This window comes from Meriones unguiculatus, chromosome 1 (assembly GCF_030254825.1).
Source record: "Meriones unguiculatus strain TT.TT164.6M chromosome 1, Bangor_MerUng_6.1, whole genome shotgun sequence".
Lineage (NCBI taxonomy): Eukaryota > Metazoa > Chordata > Mammalia > Rodentia > Muridae > Meriones > Meriones unguiculatus.
This window is the reverse complement of record NC_083349.1, coordinates 47276318-47297171: the sequence shown is the minus strand read 5'-3', so window position 1 is coordinate 47297171 and position 20854 is coordinate 47276318. Positions and strand designations below refer to the sequence as shown.

The 20854-nt window shown below is 39.7% G+C and overlaps 1 protein-coding gene and 1 pseudogene across 2 annotated transcripts in view; one reads left to right on the top strand and one right to left on the bottom strand.

Moving 5' to 3' along the window:
- Positions 1-20854, top strand: part of Prkg1 (protein kinase cGMP-dependent 1) — a 1175688-nt gene that overhangs the window by 762944 nt on the left and 391890 nt on the right. The gene's annotated exons all lie outside the window — the stretch shown is intronic.
- LOC110557523 (small ribosomal subunit protein eS26-like) lies at positions 9343-9671 on the bottom strand (annotated as a pseudogene).

The following is a 20854-nucleotide window of genomic DNA, read 5'->3' as shown; positions in this document are numbered from 1 at the left end:
GAGAGATAGAGGACACCTGATGTCCTCCTCCTGCCTTGCTGGCGCGAATGTGTGCGCCCACACAGACATACATGCTCTCACACACTCGCACCATGCATCCACACCATACACAATTTGTATTATTGCTAGTTTTGAGGACTGAAACATTACTGAATCGCGATGTACAGATCATGTGAAACAAAGACAGTGTAGAGTGACATTTCTCTTTTGAAGGCTAGAATATTAAACTTTTTATTTCCACTGTTTCACTTTGTGTAAATATGTGATTAAAATGGAGCTAACAAGTCAAACTCGTACTTTATTTCACTGATATATCTTCATAGATATCTACTGAGTTTCTTAAAATACAATTTTAATGTCCCTTACTTGGGTATTTCTGTTAATTAATTTTGTTTCTGCTTCATCTTTTATACATTTTTCATTTCCACATGAAATCTTTTTTGTTATATTCCTGCTGAAGGGACAATAAAATTCTAATTTAATATCAAGTAATAACATATTAAAATAGTTTGATGTCAGCAGGGTGTTTTTCTGTTCCCGTCAGTGTGATTAGAGACGTGGAAATATAAATTCCTTATGAAGTTTGGTATAGTTTGAAAGGAAATTAAGATTGTGAGATGCCATGCTTATGTGGGAGGACACATATGTGTTCACGTGTGTGTGTGTGTGTGTGTGTGTGTGTGTGTTGAGAGACTGAGAAAAAGCCACAGAACACACATTCATTTCAAGTCTTCACGTGCAAAGCTATTGATCTGACAGCACTCTAATGAAAACTTCAGTTGGTAATTAATGAAATGCTTGTGTGGGGGCTGGAGCTTGTCATTTGTCTGCAGTATCTCAGCTTGAGTTCTTAAGATGTTGATTTTAGCTTCCATGAATTAGTAATCTCAAGGAACGGCCCAAGTGGCAATCAAATGCTTTTAGACAATTCTGCTAGCACTCTCTTTAGAAGGTGGAGGGGTGTGTGTGTGTGTGTGTGTAAAATCAGAGTCCTCTTAGTTTTATAATCTGGTTTGACACTCTGAATATTAATGTCTCCATAGAACTTGCTTTTTGTTGTCCTTCTTTAGCTTAGGGCAAGCAGAATTGACAGGTGGACTGAAAGAGAAGGGGCATTTCTAACTTTGATGTCACTTTACATTTTGCCACTGTGCAAAACAAGTTCACCCGATGTGTTAGCTAGCACAGTGGTGCTGAGAGCCTAGATAGTTGGTGAGGCGGCCATCCGTGTGTGCCGTAAGCTTTTCAAATTGTGACTGTGACTTAATGGCTCATAGTTAGTGCTAGATTATTCAGACTCTCATTGGCTGGATGTTCTAGGCTGTTCTCCGACAGCTGGTTGGTTTTCTCAGCCTGGGCTCCTGAGATACACAAACCAGATAATTCCATGTCATGTGAGCCTACTCCCATGCTTTCCTGGGGCACACTCATCTGCCCTTTCTCCTAGTTGTCATTTCTTCTTCTTCTTTTGAATCCAATGAAATGCTCGCTCTCCTGACAATGCTAATCCCATGGAGCTGTCATCTTTGCTCTCTGGAGTTTCACCTCTCCTGCACATTTTACTGCCCGCTTCCTTTGACTCTAAGTCTGTTACTATTCTTATTTGTACTTGTAAGCTGTGAACTTTTCAGTGTAAGGGCTATTCCTTAGTGAGTTCCAAACTAGCGAGGGAACTCATATAGTGAGACCTGCCTCAAAAACAAACAATATATCTTTGGCACAAGATATATTGCTTTGCCAGTAGTTTGCATGTCATTCCACGCTTTCCAAGGTTCATTGCAAATGTTAACGCAGGCTCCCGCTCTTCAAAAACTGTCAAAAAATTCAAAACGACAGTCTAGCATTACATCCAGAACGGGTTTCTAATGCATGCAAGCCCTCTGCTGGTGCAGGTCACATGCCCAAGAAACTCAGTAGTGAAGAGCATTCATTCTTCTTGCACATTCCCAGGATAATTATTCTCTCATTGATTTTTTTGAGGCTCTTTAAAAAAAATAGTCATAACATGGCTGGGGATGGCTCAGCAGTTAAGATCCCGGTTTGCTTTTCTGCAGGACTTAAGTTTAATTTCTCCAATCGGTAGGTTGGCTTACAAACACCTGTGACTCCAGTCCCAAGCGAGTTCTCGCCCTCTTCTGGCCACCACAGCCACTGCACTCATGTGGTCCCCAGTTATACAAGCAGGGAAAGCATCCATCCACATAAAATGAAAGTAAATTAAAAGTAGAAATGGGGAGGGAGCTGGAGAGATGGCGCAGAGGTTAAGGGCACTGGCTGTTCTTCCGACAGTCCTGAGTTCAATTCTCAACAACCGTATGGCGGCTCTTCACCATCTATAATGAGATCTAGTGCCTTCTTCTGGCATGCAGGCACACACACAGGCAGAATACTGTATGAATAATAATAGTGATAATAACAATCATATAAAGTAGAAGGGGGAGGGAGGACACATGACAACATGTAAGGACAATGACGAAAAGTCTTGACGAAACTCAGCATTTTCAAGTCAATTAAATTTTTTTATTATGAATTTAAATCATTTATTGCCCTATTATTTTTAAAGCACAATTACTTGTCACTAATTTGTAAAATATAGAATAAAGTTTTACATAACCAAGTCAATCCAACGTTTTTTGTGACTTCATGTTTAGAAAGACTTACCTAGCTTAATATTATAAAAGACTGAATACTTTAAAGTTCTCTTTAGTGCTCTGTGCCTAGTATCAGAGGTATATTTCTCTGTGTGTCTGCTAAACAAACAAACAAACAAACAAACCTTTGATCTGAATTTTCTGCTGTAGATAAAGAGGCAAAGCAACTGGTTTACTTCTTGAAAAGAAGGCTCCAGGAAATGATAGTACAATAATATTATGATATAATAATATCATGGTAATCCTCAGTGGAAGTCTCATTTTTCACCCTACCACCACCATAAGGGAGAAATGTCAGGAGTGGCAAGGTTGAAAGGGAGTCAGTGCCGGGGTCACCTCTTTTTCTTATTCGCTCTCCTTGTTTTTCTAAATAAGCATGTATGTTTGGAGATGAGAAGGAAACACATTGGTGTGAAGCCAAAGCAGGACTCTCCCTTTAAGGAGAACAAGAGAGTCTGTTCTGAGCCAAATATGAGCCACTGTGACCCAGAAACATGGTTGTCCGTGGCTGTGGGTGGGTGGTGGGTGGCACAGACCTTTAATTTCAGTACTCAGGCAGAGTACTGAGTACTGAGTGCAGACAGATCTCTGTGAGTTCCAAACTAGCGAGGGAACTCATATAGTGAGACCCGCCTCAAAAACAAATGAGCCAAACCAGACAAACTAACAAATAATGGGGTTGCCTAAATACCAGGTTCCAGTGTGTACAACTGTCACAAGTTTTTCAGTTTCAGAGAAGAAAGCCACCAACCACAGCGCTTTTCAAATCCAGACAGATGGGTTACAGCAATGGAGGGGAATCTCTGTTCCAGATTTCAGATAGTATCTGACAATATTCTTAATTCCTGGGTCGGTGGAACCTGGCTTTGTATTAAGTTAGTACATTTCCCAAATTTCTATCCGATGGTCACAGTGATATCAGGTCAGACCTAGGTTGGGTGGGCATTGAATGACTACTAAGGGCGTAAACATAGCACTAGGTAATTTGGCTCTTTTTTATTGTGCAACACTCCAGCTATCAATGTTATCCATGTAGAATCTTTAACACAGGTGTAGAATGTTCTTTGAAAACTTCACAGTGGGCACATACATGTAAGTGGATAGTAGCCTACTAGTAGAGAGTGTGTCCTTTTTGTCAAAGTTGGGTTTTATTTTTATTTCACTGTATTTATTCATTTTGTAACTGTCATTAGTACAGTTTCACCCCTTCATTGCTGTTCAGTGCCACATGCAATGAGTCTGGATCTTTAGTCAGTTCTTTCCATTCTGTGCCTGTGTTACACATTTCCCTGATGTGAACACAGATGTTACTATGCAAGCATAACACAAAGCAAGTCAAATAAAGTAACTCATAAGGGAATAAAAAAATAGCTCAAGGGGAAGTGCTAGCAAGCATGGCATGATGGCTGTCAGTCAAACAATGTTTTTGCCATTTGCCATGGCTTCTAGAAAACAAGCCAAACAACTGCCATAGTTAATTTATAGTGTTTCTCTCTGAGCTTATCTTCTGGTGCTACTGTTGGTAGTGTTTCCACATACAAAGGAACATTAGGATATAACTGTGTAAACAGTAGTGTCTGCTGTTATGAATCAAGATTTCTTTTAGCCCCAACAATGGTAGTTTGGTGATGATGGTGATGGACCACAGTTTATGATGGTCATGATGATGATGGTAGTGGTGGTGGTGATGGAGCATGGTTTATGATGTCGATGATGGTGATGGACCATGGTTGATGATGATGATGATGATGATGATGATGATGATGATGATTGACCACAGTTTATGATAGTGATGGTGACGGACCATGGTTTATGTTACTTGCTTCATTGACAAAACATAGACTGGAGGGACTTTGTGAATTTTTTTTTCCTTTGAGAGAATCATTTTGTATGACAGACAGGCACATATCTTCCTTTTACAGAAAACTATTCCATAGTTTTTTATTACTCAAGGAGAAAGTCACTATGGTCTACCCTCAATTCCCAAGACCATACCTCATTACTCTCTCTTTCTCCTCCTTTATCCTTGAATCTCATTCATTCTCTTGCTGCTTTAGTCACATAGTATTTTGTTTCCTTGTGTTTTCTATATTCCTTCTTAAAAATGGACATTAGCCTCTGCCTTTGAAAGGAAATTTTATAATGGAATCTATAAAGAAACCAATATACTGAATACAACTACTGTGGCTGAAAATGGGACCCGGAATTCCCCAATATAGCTATAGCTCTCTGATTTTTTTTCTTCCCTGGTGTTAGACCAGAGCTATCTCCTGTGAATGTGACATGGACACCTCCTATAATGAAACAGAGATTCTGGGATGATCTACAGAAGAACTTGACCCATAGGCATGACAGTGATATAAGCAGAATCAGCTAGGTGTGGTAGATTATGTGATCCCAGAATTTGGGAGGCAGAGGAAAAAGGATTTCTGTGAGTTTGGGGCCAACTTGGCCCATGGAGTGAGACCATGCCTCAGAAATCCAAAAAGAAAGAAAGAAGAAAGAAAGAAAGAAAGAAAGAAAGAAGGAAGGAAGGAAGGAAGGAAGGAAGAAGGAAGAAAGGAAGGAAGGAAGGAAGGAAGGAAAGAAAGAAAGAAAGAAAGAAAGAAAGAAAGAAAGAAAGAAAGAAAGAACCACAAAACCCAAACCTAAACAAATCAAGACAATACAGTGATAGCCTGGTCTTTAACAAGATAAGCTATTCCTGGAAGGAGGGGAGAGGGTCACCAGACTATTATCTGAGGTCACAGCCACTGCTCCATCTTTTTCCATATGCTGTTGTTTTAGGGACGTATAAAATAAATAGGCTGAGGAAGGTTGGCTGGGGGTGGAGCTTCTTTATTGGTGCATCTGCAAACCCAGAAGTCATTTCAAGGAAGAGGGCTTTTCTGGTGTTGAGTCACCAATAATTCTGTAAGCTTTGGGGTACTTCATTGGGTTCTTTATCATTCCTCCCTACACCACCCCTATCCCTTCCAAACCCCCAACACTAGGTAGGAGAGAAAGAAGTTTAGAGGGGAAAGGGGGTGTTGATATCATTAGACTACTTCTTGATAATTAGAAGTGTCAAGTTCCTTGGGGAAAATTTGATCTTCTTTGTCGGGATATCTCCAACCAGCAACTTAGCAATCTAGTATACACTGCAAATAGCAGCAGCAGCAGAAGCAAAGAACAGCCAGCAACAGCAGCAGGAACAAACAGCAGTCAACCGCAGGAGCAAGGGCAGCAGAGGCTGTGGCAGCTCTCAGGGCTCTAGCATTTTCATACCTTCTCATGAATCCCGGAATTCCAAACACAAACTATTGGCAGCTGGCAACATCACTCCTCTGCTAGAGCATGAGACAAATCATAGTCACTGCCGTGGACAAGCTGAAGCAGCCCCAAATCCCATATCTGGGATTAAAACTAAAACATATTCCTATAACATATTTCTGTATTTTTAAAGAAACCAAAATTCTCACTGCAGCAACACCATAAACTCTTTGGTTCATTACCCTGTACTTGAATGGAATACTTGGGGTTTCTTAGTGTCCTGCCTGGGAAGAACAGACATTTCTTTATGTCTCCTAGGGACAGTCATGGGACACTTAAATTGAATATTATTAGCTGTCAAGGCTCACATTGTTTAACTAGATAGACTGTTGAAGCCTGGGATCTTTGAAAGATATGGGTGAATATTTGGCTTTGTATTTACTTTATAACCATTAAGGACATTGTAAATGTTTTTAAAATTTGCAACTATGGCCTCTAAGGTTTACCCTTTTCCAGGGACTCCTGGATCCTGGAAGATAACTTATAGCCAAAGCCCAGAGCTAATGGTGCCATGTGAGAGCCTTTTTAGTATTGCATGTAAGATGCCAAGAGGCTGAAAGAACCTCGGTAAAGCCCTGGCGCTAAACAGTGACTCTGCCTTCTATGGTTTCCCCGCTAATAAAGAGTTTCCTTCTTCCTTATCTCCATCACTAGAAAGTGAGCTCCAAGGCTTTTTTGTTCTTCCCATTCAATCTCTGAATCAATAATGCTTGCATATGCATTTAACATATGATTAAATAAATGTTCTATTTATATATGTTTATTGGAAAGGAGGGTTTATTGTCCCTGGGTAACATGTATAATATTGTTATTGTGATTTCACTGGGCGTCATAATACACCTGATGAGGAATATCATAGCCTTTTGAGCCTTTTTTCGTGTATTCTGTAGCTAAGCCCAAACCTCTCTAAACATGTTGTGTTTTGTCACCTCATAGTTTCTATCACTCTTGTCACTGCTCTTGTCACTGCCAGAAGATATCATTTTACTCCTGGGATCTGACTGAATAATAAGAACCAAATGACTTTGAATGGGAAAAAATTTAAGCTACAATGTAATTTAATCTTTCTGTGTACTTTGGAGATGGAACAATAGAATCTTGAGCTAAAACTGGCTTCCTTAAAGAAACAGCTTAGATGGAAACTTGGGTTTATGAATTCATAATCACCTGCGTAGTCCATCACATCCACCCTCAAGGTATAGTTTATTTTCAAATGAAATTTTCTCACTAGAGTAAGCTAAACCAAGGACAGATTAATGGTGTTTTCAGTCTTCAAAGAGGAAACTTGTACCATCAATTTAGCCTTATGTAGGCTTTGTATTCCTCTTCATTCTTCTAGAGTGAAGTTTTGAAACCCATCACAATTTTTTTCTTTTTATTCAGTTTTAAAAGCTAGAAACATATTTTTCTTATCAATACTCTTAAAGGCTACCTTGTTACTTACTTACATACTAAGTTACTTACTTATTGAGACATGGTATTACTATGTAGCTCTGGCTAGAATTTACTGTGTAGACCAGGGTGGCCTTGAACTCACAGAGATGAACCTCCCAAGTGCTAGGATTAAAGACTTGTGCCACTCAGTTTGTTTTCAGTACTTTTATTCTGCATCATATTTGAGCTGGTATAGCCGGGGATTAAAACAGTAACACAAAATTACTCATTTTACTGATGGGAGAACTGAGCCTGTGAATGTGACAGTTGCTCAAAGTCACCGAGGAAAGTCTGAAATTTAGCTATCCCAGAACGCCAAGTATCTTTTGTTCAAAATCTCCAGAGTAAAATTCTCTCCAGTTTTGATTGACTAATCATATGCTTCACTGTTACACAATTCGTGTAGAATATTCTTTAAGACTCTTGTTAAAGTTGTCATAACCTCTATGGAAACAGAAAATAACTGTACACAGTTGCCTACGTGTATCAATTTTAAGTGACAGGTGTGAGGTTGGGGTAAGGAAATGTGCATATTTTTGCTATAGTTTTCTCTTTTTTTGCTTAACATTGTCTCACTATATATTCTACGTTTCTAGGGCTCACTATATATCCCAGTGTGACCTCTAGCTGAAAATCCTTCTGCCTCAGAATGCTGAAGGAGGAAGGGATAGGATGACAGGAATGTGTCACCATGCTTGGACAGAAGTTTATTATTTATTTTTATTTATTTTAGTCGCTTAAAACAGGGTCTCTCCACGTAGCACTGACTGTTGTGGAACTTGCAACGTAGAGCAGGCTGACCTTGAATTTAGAGGCGTCTGCCTGCCTCAGACTTCCCCAAACTGAAATTAAAGGCCTGGCCCACCATGCCTAGCTTGAAAGTTTGCACATTTAACAAATTCTGAGTTAAGTTCCTCCTGCCTGGATGATCACAATGTAAGACAGAAGATGAAGTATTTTAGATATTCTTGACTTACTAAATAGGAAGGATGTCTGTGTTTAGATCGTGGTTTCACCAGTCACTGGCTTGTAATTTTTAGCAGAGCATCTTTAAAGTTAGGCTTAGTAATAAAAACCTTCACACCATGAAAAATCAAAATTAGGAACAAATAAAACAATAGCAAATATTTATTCAGTACATGCCAGCAATCCAAAGTAGTTGACACGTATTAGCTTACGTGTCAACAAAATTTCTCAACAAAATTCTATAAAAGCAGCATGGCTGTTTCCATCTTACAGATGAGAAAGATGAAGCTCTCAGTGATGAACAAAGTCACATAGCTGGCGTCCTACATACTCAGTTAATGCTGGATGTTGGGATGCCACTCCCATATTCTGCGTCCCTCCTCAGCAAACTGACACTGATTCTCCCTGAGAACTCCATGGCATGCTGATCTTGTCTTTGCAGTGCATCACTTACCATTCTCTGTTTTTGTTTTTTCTGTAGCAAAGCTCTTCTGCTACATATCGGCATCATTTTCCTTCCTTTACCCTTGTGATCCCCAGAATGTTTTCAGAAATGCTCAACATCATCATGAGCCTAATTGCTTTAAGTGATATATGACAGAAGGATGGCTGAGAGCCACACGAGCTGGCTAGGGAAATTTTCTATAGTTTGTTAGTCTGTACCCCGCATCTGAGCAGGCAATGGGGTTTCTGAAGTGGATATTAAGGGGCTGATGCTTCAGGACCAGTGTCTTCTGTTCGTGGCTGGTTTTCACCCTCGTGATGATGAGTTCTTGAAGCTTAGGCTGAGTTTCTTTCTAGATTAGGCTGGGTTCTATGATCTCTGACGACATTTATGGAGTCTTTCTTTCTTTCTTTCTTTCTTTCTTTCTTTCTTTCTTTCTTTCTTTTCTTTTCTTTTCTTTCCACATAAAGTATAACTTCCATTTTATTTGCACAGATTGTTTTTCTGTTTTTCTGTCACCAGAGCTTTTTGTCTTTATGTGGGCTTTGGTGGAGGTTGTGGGGCAGCACCAGCAGGTCTAAATCATGTGTGCGTGTGGGTGTATTCATTCCTTCTGGGCTCCACGAGATTGATTCCTGACCTTGCCATGAATGGCGCAGCTCACACAGTAACGCAGCTTGACACAGAGCTCGGGAAGCATATAAGTGTCAAGGACACTTGCTTCAGATATGTCCCTGACAGCAGCGGCCTCTCCGGTGTTCCTTGTCCTTGGACATACAGGGGCCACAGTTTGTGCAGCAAGTTGACTGCACCTGGCCGTGGCCCTTTTTAGCATTTCCTTTGTTTCTTCTTTTTTTGATCATCTTGGAGCCAAGACCCGAAAGAGGACTATGGAGTATTTCTTAAACCCTTCAGAAGAAATCAAGATTCTACTGTTTGATGCAAATGAAGGGACAGCTATACCTAATTCAACTTGCAGAAATCACATTCTGGACAATCAAAATCATGAAACCCTCTCTTCTAAACTTTTAGTAATTTACAAAAAAAATCTATAAAAGAATAGAGGATATGAAAGCAGCTTTAGGAATTTTTGTCCTTTTTTATTTTTAAAGAATAAGTGGCGGGCCTGTTAAGCATTTAAGCTTTGAGCTTTATCGAAGCTTAAAGACACAAAACCTTTCTTAGAATGAAGATTGACAAAAGTGGCAAGGTTCTAATTTGAAGGGAAAGAAAGTGAAGAATAAACAACGAGATTCAGCCACCCTGCATTTTCAAGCATGGCTGCTTAAGGACCATTTTGTCATATCAGATCCATTCTCATTAAGCATGCCATGAGCAGCAGATAAATAGAAAAGTGGCCATTAATTTCATGTTGTCACCCACAATTTGCACAAATGTCTCAATATTGACGCTTTGTAAAAAGGAAAGGCAGTATGATCTCATGAATTTGCATAATTATATGTTGATTTTTCAGAATGTTTATCAGCCCATGTTATGTATAGGAATCGCCACCCCCACTTATTTCTCATGTTTTACAATTCCTGAAAACAACGTTTATGATTTGTTGTTTTCTGGTTATAACGGATGTCATAGGTAAGGAGATCCTCTTTTAAGGAGATCCAGAAGAAGGCAGGGTCCCCGCTGAGGGGCATAATACACTGACCCACCCGGCTTTACAGAGCTGAGTCTCCCTGGAAGCTGAGGGCTAATTTCTCACCCATATCACTGAGGATGCCTGCTTGATGCTCCGGGATTTAAAAAGCTACGTCTGGTGTGGTGGATCAATGTAATATTCCGCCTTTTTGTTGTTGCTTTGAATCTTCCAAATTGCTTCTGTGCTGAGGCTTACCTCCTTTCTCTATCAGTCATATAGTGCTTAGCTGTGGTTCTATTTTGTGTGTTTTACACACAAAGGATGAAGCAGATGGCTCTGAGTGCTCCTCCGTAACAAAATCTATTTTGTGTGAATCTTTTTGGAAGGAAACAACAGGTCGTTGGGGCAATTAAAAAGGCAGGCGAGTCTCTTAGGTTTGAGACGTGAATAGTTCACTTCTGTTATACAGAACCCTCAATTCTCAAGTGTTGGTGAGAGATCTGAGAGAGAATCTAGAGCAGGCTGCTGAGGGAGAAGGTAAATATAAGATTAGACATGAGCACCTCCCGGCTGGGAGAGCTCAGGTGTCTTGGAATAGGTGGAGTCTGTGTTAGGAACACGAGTATTGAACAGGTGGGGTTGTTTCGTTTGGCTGGAAACAGGTTGGGGTTGTTTTGTTTTGCTTGAAGCAGGATCAACATGGCGTGGCACTGTGGTTTCACTGAGGTGAGTTCCCAAAGCAGAGTTGACAAGCCTCTCCACACATCATCTGTGAGCTGGGTTGTGAACATTGCCCCAGCGTGAGAGAAGGGGGTCAGTGATAGAACAAAACAGGCCCACCTCCCTCTTCTAGACATCATGTCATTTTGATGAAACCATTTGAGGAAGTCGGTCTGTCCACTTTGCTGAGGACGTAGTTGGAGTCAGGGCAGTAGTAATTTCTCAACCACCACACAACTCGATTAAAAACAGAACCAGTCTCAGAGGCCTTGTTCTGTAAATCATATGAGGCTGACTTTTAGAAAATGAGTAATGTCAGAGGAAGATCAAGAGTACTATTTGTAACTTCATTTTCGTGGAATTAAGATGACCATTGGTATGCACATAAAAATGCCTGAGTGCCAGTATGCTGGCAAGGTTATTACTTGCTGCATTTCAACTACTGGAAAAAGTTTGTAGCATAGAATTTTGGAGTCAGTGTTTATAACACACACACACACACAGACACACACATAAATCTATCTCTTCATACACGAAATAAATATGAACTTTTAAAAAATAAGGGGAAGGAATTGTTTCCTCTAGATTATCTTAATAGTCATATCATATTTAAAATTTACTCTTCGCATGTAGATTGAATAACAGGATATTTACACTGACACCTAGAAAGATGCCAGTTAAGCAGCACGACTTCTGCTATGCTATAAATATAGAGAATGTAAAATTATTCAGCAGTTTCTAGGGAATTTAATAAATTCTGTTTTCTCAGTTTACTGGAAGTAGTCCAATGGGTAAATATTGCGTTTTGTGTTCGCAAAAAAGTACTTGAGGTCTGGCCTGTCGCATAAACAAAGATAAATAAAAAATTGCTGGGAGGGTAGGTTTTCTTGTTTTATTTTTAAAAGGAAGTTAAATGTATAGATAAGCTCTATATGAACAGAGCCAAGAATGAAACCAGTAAAGGGGAACTATTGAAAGTAAAGGACGTGGGCCTGTGAGGTGGATCAGCGGGTGAAGGTGCTTGCAGAGCACAGGGACCAGAGTCTGAGCACTCGGTCCCACATGGAGGAGAGAGAGAAGGGACTCTTTCAAGGTGTCCTCTGACACATGTACCATGGTAAGTGAATGCACACACACACACACACACACACACACACACACACACACACATATACCCACACATATACATACACACATGAACATACACACATGAACACACACACATACACCCACACATGAACACACACATACATACACAAGTACACACATATCCACTAACAAATATATACATACACACACGAGCGAGAGAGAGAGAGAGAGAGAGAGAGAGAGAAATAATGCAATAAAAAATAAAAATTCCTAGTAAGGGGAACGAACAGGGACTGTCTCTGACATGAACTGATTGGCCTGCTCTTTGATCACCTTCCACTGAAGGGGTAGACAGCCTTACCAGGCCACAGAGGAAGACAATGTAGCCACTCCTGATGAGATCTGATAGACTAGAATCAGAAGGAAGGAGAGGAGGACCTTCCCTATCAGTGGACTTAGAGAGGGGCATGGGAGGATATGAGGGAGAGGGCTACAGCTGGGATACAAAGTGAATAAATTGTAATAAATAATAATAATTAATAAAAATAAAAAAATAAAAATTCAAAAACAATAATTTAGACATTTGAAAATTCCTAAAAATGTGTATGGTCTTGGTATACTTAATATAATCTTTATGCTACTATTAGTTTTGCAATTAAATTGGGATGTCATGGGCACAGACTTGTGGGGAGATTTTAGAATTTTGGGGGACTGTTTTCCTGCTTTCCCCACCCCTTCATGCTCTTGAATGCCCAATTTATGTTCTGACTTTATCTGTGTAAAAACATGAAAAAAAAAAAACCCATAAAAACTCCATCACTGTCCTAAAAACAACTGGTAGTAGTGGAATCCCACTTTGAAAGGTTTGTTGACATACTGTTTGAGTCAGTTAATGCTAGTTTATTCTTTATATTTTTTTCTAAGTAATATTATGGTTAGTGTGCAAATAAATGGTTTTGTTGTGACATCTTAAGACATATATGTCATATATTTTTCTTTTCTTTCCAACTGCTTTCCCTGTCTGCCCCATAACACGCATGCACATCCATGTATACACATACATACATGCATGCACATGTGCACATATATGCACATACACGCATGCACACACACACTTATATCCACACATGCATATACATACATGCACATATATACTCAAATACACACATACATACACACAGAGACACAATTACTTGCTCTTGTCTCTGCTCCCTTTATATCTCTTCCTCCTCTCTCATAGCTGCTTTTTCCTTTCATGTACATATCTATGGCAACTAATTTATATGTAATATTTGTTATATGAAATTCTAGATTCTGAATCTGGAAGGAAACATGGAGTGAAGTATTTGTCTGAGTCTGGCTTACTTCACCTAGCACAATAATTTCCAGTTTAATCCATCTTATTGCAAATGTCATGATTCCACTCTTTATAAATTCCATTGTGTTTGTTCTGCACTAGCGCCCTTTTCCCTTCAGTAGACTTCTAAGCTGGTGGATGTGTTGGCTCTTCCCAGTAGTGTAGAAACAAACGTGCATCTGTGTATCGCACTGGTGGGATCTTTTGAGCGTAAACCCAGAAGTGATATATTTGGGCCAAATAGTAGGGTCCTCTTTGGTTTTCTATGAATCCTCACCCTATTTTCCATAGGCTCAAATTTCCCCCAACAATGAATAAAAGATTTCTTCTTCCCTACATCCTTTTGTGCTTCTTTGTTTCCTTGATGACAGGATGGCCATTTTGTCAGACAGAATTACAAAGAATATTTTAATTTTCATTCATTGATGGCTAAAGATACTGAGCACCTTTCCACGTATTTGTTGACCATTTGTCTTTCTGCTTTTGAAGGCTGGCTTTTGAATTCATCATCCCATTTATTTCAAAAGCTGACTGTAATGCTTATCTTGGTCTCACCTGGATCAGTTTTTTTTTTTTTTTGTCTTGCTGCCACCAAAACCTGTCAATTTGGCCTGACCAGAGTTAATGAGAGCCAAGTGCAAAATGCTAGCTAGAGGTGTTGTTCGGGGGAGACAAGAGTAATGAAGTGGCACGAGTGACCCTGAGGCTGGAACAGAATGTTGGTGGAGCCTGAAGAGCAACCCGGGGGTAAGTCGTCAATTCTCACGGGTCCACAGTGGCAGATTTAGCGTTTATGTAAAGAGCAGTCTGTGCTTAATACAGGGAATCAGGGCATGGGCCATGCTGAAAAGCATGTAGCTGCACACTTAGACGTCTCAAGAAAATGCAGAGCGTGGGAAGAGCTGCTGACAAGCTCTTTGCAATCTTTCAGAATTGACATTACAATCATGTCAATGAGAGCATAGATGATGGCTGTATTGATCTTAGATAGCCTTTGACAGAGAGAATGAGTGTTTTCCTAAATCATTACTTTCATTTTTATTTGTGCTTGTGTGCTGGCATTCATGGAACTGTACCCATGCATGCATGTGTGTGCACTTGCGTGTGTGCATGCATGTGTGTGTATATATGCATGTGTGTGTATGTATGTGTGTGTTGAAGTAGACAGTACATGTCCATGTGCAAACATGTAGAGGCCACACATTGTTGTCAAAGGGTTTTCTCTGTTGCTCTCCGTTTTATTTTATTTCTGAGCCAAGGCCTTTCTCTGAACCTGGAGGTTACTCTTTTGCTAGGCTGGCTGGCCAGCAAAACCTCAGAATCTCCCTGTCTCCCCCCCACACCCACACACACCTAATTCTAGGGATAGAGACACAGACTTCTGCACCCAGATTTCCCAGGGTCCCAATCCAGAGCCTCACGTTCAATCAGCAAGCTGCTTGTGCAATGAGCCATCTCCCCATTCTATTTTTAATGATTAAAATTAATTAACATTTTTGTTTTACAAAAGTTCCTGGCGTTGGAACAAGAGCGATGGCTCAGTGGATTAGAGCACTTGCTGCTCTTGTAGAGGACCCGAGTTCAATTCCCAGGACCCACATGTTGACTCATGACCATCTCTGACTCCAGCTACAGGGCCGTGACACATCCTCTGGCTTCTGTGGGCACTAGGCACACCCACGGCGCACGTACATACTTGCCGACAAAAACATACATGGAAAATAAAATTAATCTATTTTTTTTGAAATTGAAAAAGAAATATCATTGTGATGTCATATGCCAAAGATAACGAATGTAAGCTACTTCTTGATATTTATTTGAGGATTTTTACCTACAGTATTTTTCTCCTTCTGTGTATTTATATAATAATCTTCATGTTGGGTGCACATTTTTAAAATGTTGCTGCTAATTAAACATTACACCCTGCTATTAAATCCTTTCTAACTCTTCCTGGCAGTCTTTGACATCATGATCTCCTTGCCTGCCTGATTTTGAAGAACTCTGGGTTCTGTGACGGCAGGGGTTGGGGCAGGTGTAGTCAGAACACCATAGAATGAGAGGTGGCACAGCTTTGCTCTGTTCATTCATGTTCGCTCACTATGCTGTGGAGTGAGAACTAACTAGATTTTCTCAGACAATGGGAACCAGTGTCGGGATAATCATGGAAGAAAGTGAGACTGACTTGAACCCTTAAAAAGAAAATATGTGGTTTGGTCATAAGCATAATGTCACGGGGCTTACCTGTTCCTAAAGGGGAGTCTATGGGTCCTTTGTCGTTTTGATGAAAAAAGATAGAAGTTGAACATTTCTAATTTGGCTAAAACTTTGGAAATAATTGATTTTTATCCTCCTTTTATAGTCATGTGAACATTAACTGGATCAAGATAGAGGAGCTGCCAAGGCTTTTGGAAAGCCCCCAAGGCCTGTTTCTGGTTAATCCCTTCTTTCAAGGATTCCCAGTGTTCTAACGTCTACCGTTGGAGACTAGTTTCAAGTCAAGTTAACCGATTGTTCAGTATGCGCTGTCCATGGTTGAGTTTGTTCAGTTTGTATCTTGAGGAGTTTTCTCTCTTACCGAGTATATTAATAGCTCATTTTTTATTGCTTTGTTGCATTCTATTAACTTAAGATGCCAACTTGGTTCATCCATTTTACTGACAATAGACATTTGGCCCAGATTGGGTGTATTCCAGTCTTATAGTTTTTTATAAAACCTTTTAGTGAGCAATCTTTCAGTGAGTTCCTGCTTTGATTTCTCTTAAATGTACACTTCAGAACAAAATGTCTGGGTCATGGTAGAGGCATACATTTAACTTTTATATATAGATCATATTTCACAGTGGATGAGGCAGTTTATATACTGCTAAAATATGAAAGAGTCATGTTTCAAATTTTTACCAATATTTGTTACTGTGAAATTCATCCTTAAGCTTATCCGGCTGAGACATCTTAATAGATAAGAATTCACAAAGCCTAAAAGTCATGGTGTGCATGTACCTCATTAATACAGTTTTTAAGAATGCTGCTCAAAATATTATGTATACTTATATATTAATTAAATAGATTAGTCATATATTAATTTAAATATTATCTTAATTTATGGATCTATAAAATAGTTTTTTTGAAAAGATAAGAAATTAAGTAGATTGAGAGCCCAAAAGAAAACCCACAGGTTTATGATCTTCTACAAAGAAGCCAAAGCATGTAAGGCATAAAGGACATTATCCTTAAATAAATGACTTTTGAGAAACAATATTCTCATGCATAAGAAGGAAACTGGACCATCATTGTATGGCTTGCACTAATTACACTCAAAATAAATTGAAGACTTGAATGTAAAGCCTGAAAACCACAAATCTACTAGATGAGAAGCATAGAGAAAAGCTTCTTAATATCAGTGTGCAGAGGTAATTTTTCTTTAGCAGGGAGCTCCAAATGCTTTGGCAAGATTAGCCCAATGAGAGTGAGTCAAACTCAGAAGTTACTGCCTGGGAGAAGAATCAATAGAGAGAAGGAACAGCCACCTGGTGGGAGAAAGAATTTAGAAACCAATGTCTGCTAAGGGACTAAAATGCACAATACCCAAGAAAGACCTCCAGTTCAGTCATAAGAAAACAAAGAACCTTGTTTTTTTTGTTTTTTTTTTAATAGATAAAAGATCTAAATAGACATTTTCAATAGAAGTCCCAAAGACAGTTTACAGGCATGTGGAGGAAAAAACCTCACTGTTAATAATTACCAAGGAAAAGCACACCCAAACCATAATGGATTTTCCCTAAATGTTCCTTGGAATGGTTGTTTTCAAAAAGATAAAAGGCAGCGAGTGCTAGGAAGGACATGGAGAAAAGGAACTCATGTATTGCTCTTGCGAATATGAAATGGTACAGCCATTGTGGAAGGCAGTGTAGAAACACCTCATAAAACCATCATATAGTTCACATTCTCATTTCTGAATATTTATTCACAATACGTTCATATATACATATGTATGTATTCATATATATATGTTAGTCAGTTAAATCAGTATCTCAGAGAGATGCCTTCATGCCCAATTTATTCCAGCATTTTATTTATTCACCATATTTTTTACCAGTTTATTCACCATAGCCAAGGTGTAAGGCTGATCTAGAAGTCCCTAGAAAGAAGCATAATGTCCACATATGGAGAATGGGTAAGACTAAGACCACGTGAAAACATAAAAGGTCTTTTTTAAACCCCCGACAAAATGAAAAGAACTTGAGAAGCTAAAAATTCCTTCAGAAATTTCCAGGTTTGCGCGTTTGTGCTGTAGTTCTTAGAAAAGTGAGCTGGAATGATGTTTTCCATGTGCTGCTGGGATGATCTCCTTCAATTAAAATTTTTGAAGAGAGAGAAATTTTCTTGTGGGAAAAAGCTGTGCTTCTAGGAACAGAGCTGCGCATTCTCGGGACAATCCATTGGTGTTCATCGCTTCTGTGCAAAGCTGCAAACGGTGGCCTCGCTTTCAGATAGGACACGATCAGGAACCTGAACTAGCTGCAAATTTCAAACTTAAGCAGCTGATTTTTTCAAATCTTGTCAGCAGAAGGTCATCTCCGCTGTCTTTATATCGAGAATATGAAATGTGAGGGCTCCTTTCTTCTCAGCCTCCTCCGCTCTCAGTGCATCTGACATGTGTCAGAGAATCCACCTGTGAATTCACTGTATCTGGAAACTGTTGAAAGTTTCCTGAAACATTTTGATGTCTGAGATAGGTGAAGGCCCAGCTTTAGTTCCCTATTTCATTAGCTTCTCTGAATCCTGTGTTACCATAGAAACAGAGAAAGTGTTTAAAATGCCAGGAGCATGCCAGCATCCCACAGAGGTGGCCCTCTCTTTGTCTAAGAACAGTCTGCACACACATTCTTGTTTAGAATACCCTAATTTGTAGTCCTTGTGGTAAATTCCTCCTCAGATTCAGTGCGAGGGCAGCATTTGTCATGTTACAAGAACAGAGTGGCGGATAGAAAGGGGCGGCACTTTGAAGGGGTCACAGACCGTGCGTGCTCGGTCTCGAACACTTCCTTTGACTTGTGTGTAGTGTTAAAGTACTTAAGAAATCAGGAACTTAATTTCACAATGGGGAAACTATATAACACTGAAGTTTCTTGCTGTCTTGAAGAACCAACAGTTGCAGGCCCACACCTCCGAGCCACCTGATATCCTCTTTGTGCTTTGGCTCCTGTCTTCCTCCTAACACTCCCTGCCTCTGTTCATTTTGATTCTCAACCTGATGGCACTTAGAGTCACCATGGAAACAAATCTCTTGGCAAGTTGGAGAGGGGTTTGCTAGATTGGGCTGAGGTGGGAAGAGCCACTCCACACGTGAGCAGCACCATTCTGTAGAAATACGCTCGTGTGAGGACCCCAGATGGAGGGAGCCTGGCACCTGCAAATCCATCTCTTTCTGCTCCCCAGCTTCAGATGAACATGAAGACCTGTCTAGGAGTCCTCATGCGTTGACTTCACCGTGGGTGGTGGATTGCGTCCTTCAGATAGGAACAAATGTCAATCCTTCTTTCCTTGCTTGTATATCCAGGTGGGAACACAACCTCCATAAAAACAAACAAACAGCACACACTTTGACACTGGGTGTGGTGGAACGTCTTTTATCCCAGCACTTGGGAGACAGAAGCAGGCAGATCTCAATGAGCTGGAGGCCAGCCTGATCTACAAAGTGAGATGTAGTGCATCCAGGACTGCACAGTGAGGCTCCATTTCACAAATAAAATAAAATAAGATAAAATAAAATCACACACTCAGTGTTGCTTTCTCTGAAAGAAATTTAGCCTTAACTTTAATGTCATTTACAGTAGTTTTTGGTGTATGTTTTTCACTTGAAATTTTATTTTTTTACCATTTTTCCTTTGTTAAATTTTATATTTTGATGTTGTGAGTGGTTCCTTGACTTTTATGGATATAACTATGATGAATGAAGTAAATGAGTGCTTATATTAGTAGATTTGCACCTCACACCATTGCGAAAATTAAAGTGTGAATTGTGGAACTTGTCATTTGAATAGCAATTATATTTTGGATAGAAAGGGTTTTCTTAGATTCCAAAAGCTAATGGTTTTCTGCTTGTTGTTTCTTTTTCAACTCGTGAGAGAATGCCCATTTATTGCAATTAATAAGACTAGGTCACATCGATCCTAATGTCAGTCATTAATGTTGAAATTAATTGCATGTGTCAAACACATACGAACATTTTTTCTATATGCAGTGAAAACTAATGGAATGAATGGAAGCAAAACAATAAAACAGTTTGGGATTTTGTAAGTCTCAGAACCATTGCATGACGCTTCTCATCTTCAGACCAGAACCAGCAAGCTCTTCTTTCCTTTCATTTGGTCATTGATAACCAGAGGTGTAAGGCAAGAGCAAAAAGGCCAGAATAAGGATAGAATAAATACTACGATAAGAAAGCAAATCATAATAGGTGTTTTTTGCTGAACAGAAAAGACAGATTTGAAGACTGATTTTTCATGGAGTCAAGATCATATTAGGTAGAGAAGTTTGCTCAGCAAAAGCACGTATGAGAAACTGAGTGGATCATTTGGTTTGTTGTCGTTTCTTTGAGATAGGATCTTATGTAGCCCAGACTGTCTTCACATTAGCTCTGTAGGTAAAAACGACACCGAATCTCCTGGCCTTCCTGCCTTTACTTCTTGAGTGGAGGTTAAAGGCATGCACCAAGCCTGACTTAAGCCAATTGCTGATCTTAGCTGTTATCTGTTTCTTGTCACCCAGTTCCCATGCCTGCCATGCTATTAGATGCCCTACCCACAGGCTTCTGAATTCCTGCTCACATACTTTCTATGGAAATGCCAGAGAGAATAATCTGTACTGAATTTGGTGGGTGGTAGATATACTGAAGTTCTTTGAGCAAGTGTCAAATTCTAGCTGTGCAAGAATGTATACAGATTGCAGCCTGGATTGAACAGAGTCTACAGCAGTGGAGGGCCAGTCTTCAAATCTCAAAACCATCCCATCCCTGGAATCTCAAGAATGAAGTCCTCAAGACAGGTCTCCCTTTGTGACTGCTTGGCAGCTGGTGATATGGGAGAGTTAGACAGAGAAATCAGAGATATTTGCAGATGAATCCTACAAATATAAGATAGTGAATTTAGGAAAATGGTTTCACTCAGTGGTATGGTTCTAGAAGAGCCTTTATAGAAGCCATCATGAATTCTCTGTCTTCTCATCTGTTAGGTTTACTGGGCTAGTGGAAAGAGAAACTTTGGTGGTCACTGTGGATCAGACTGTGG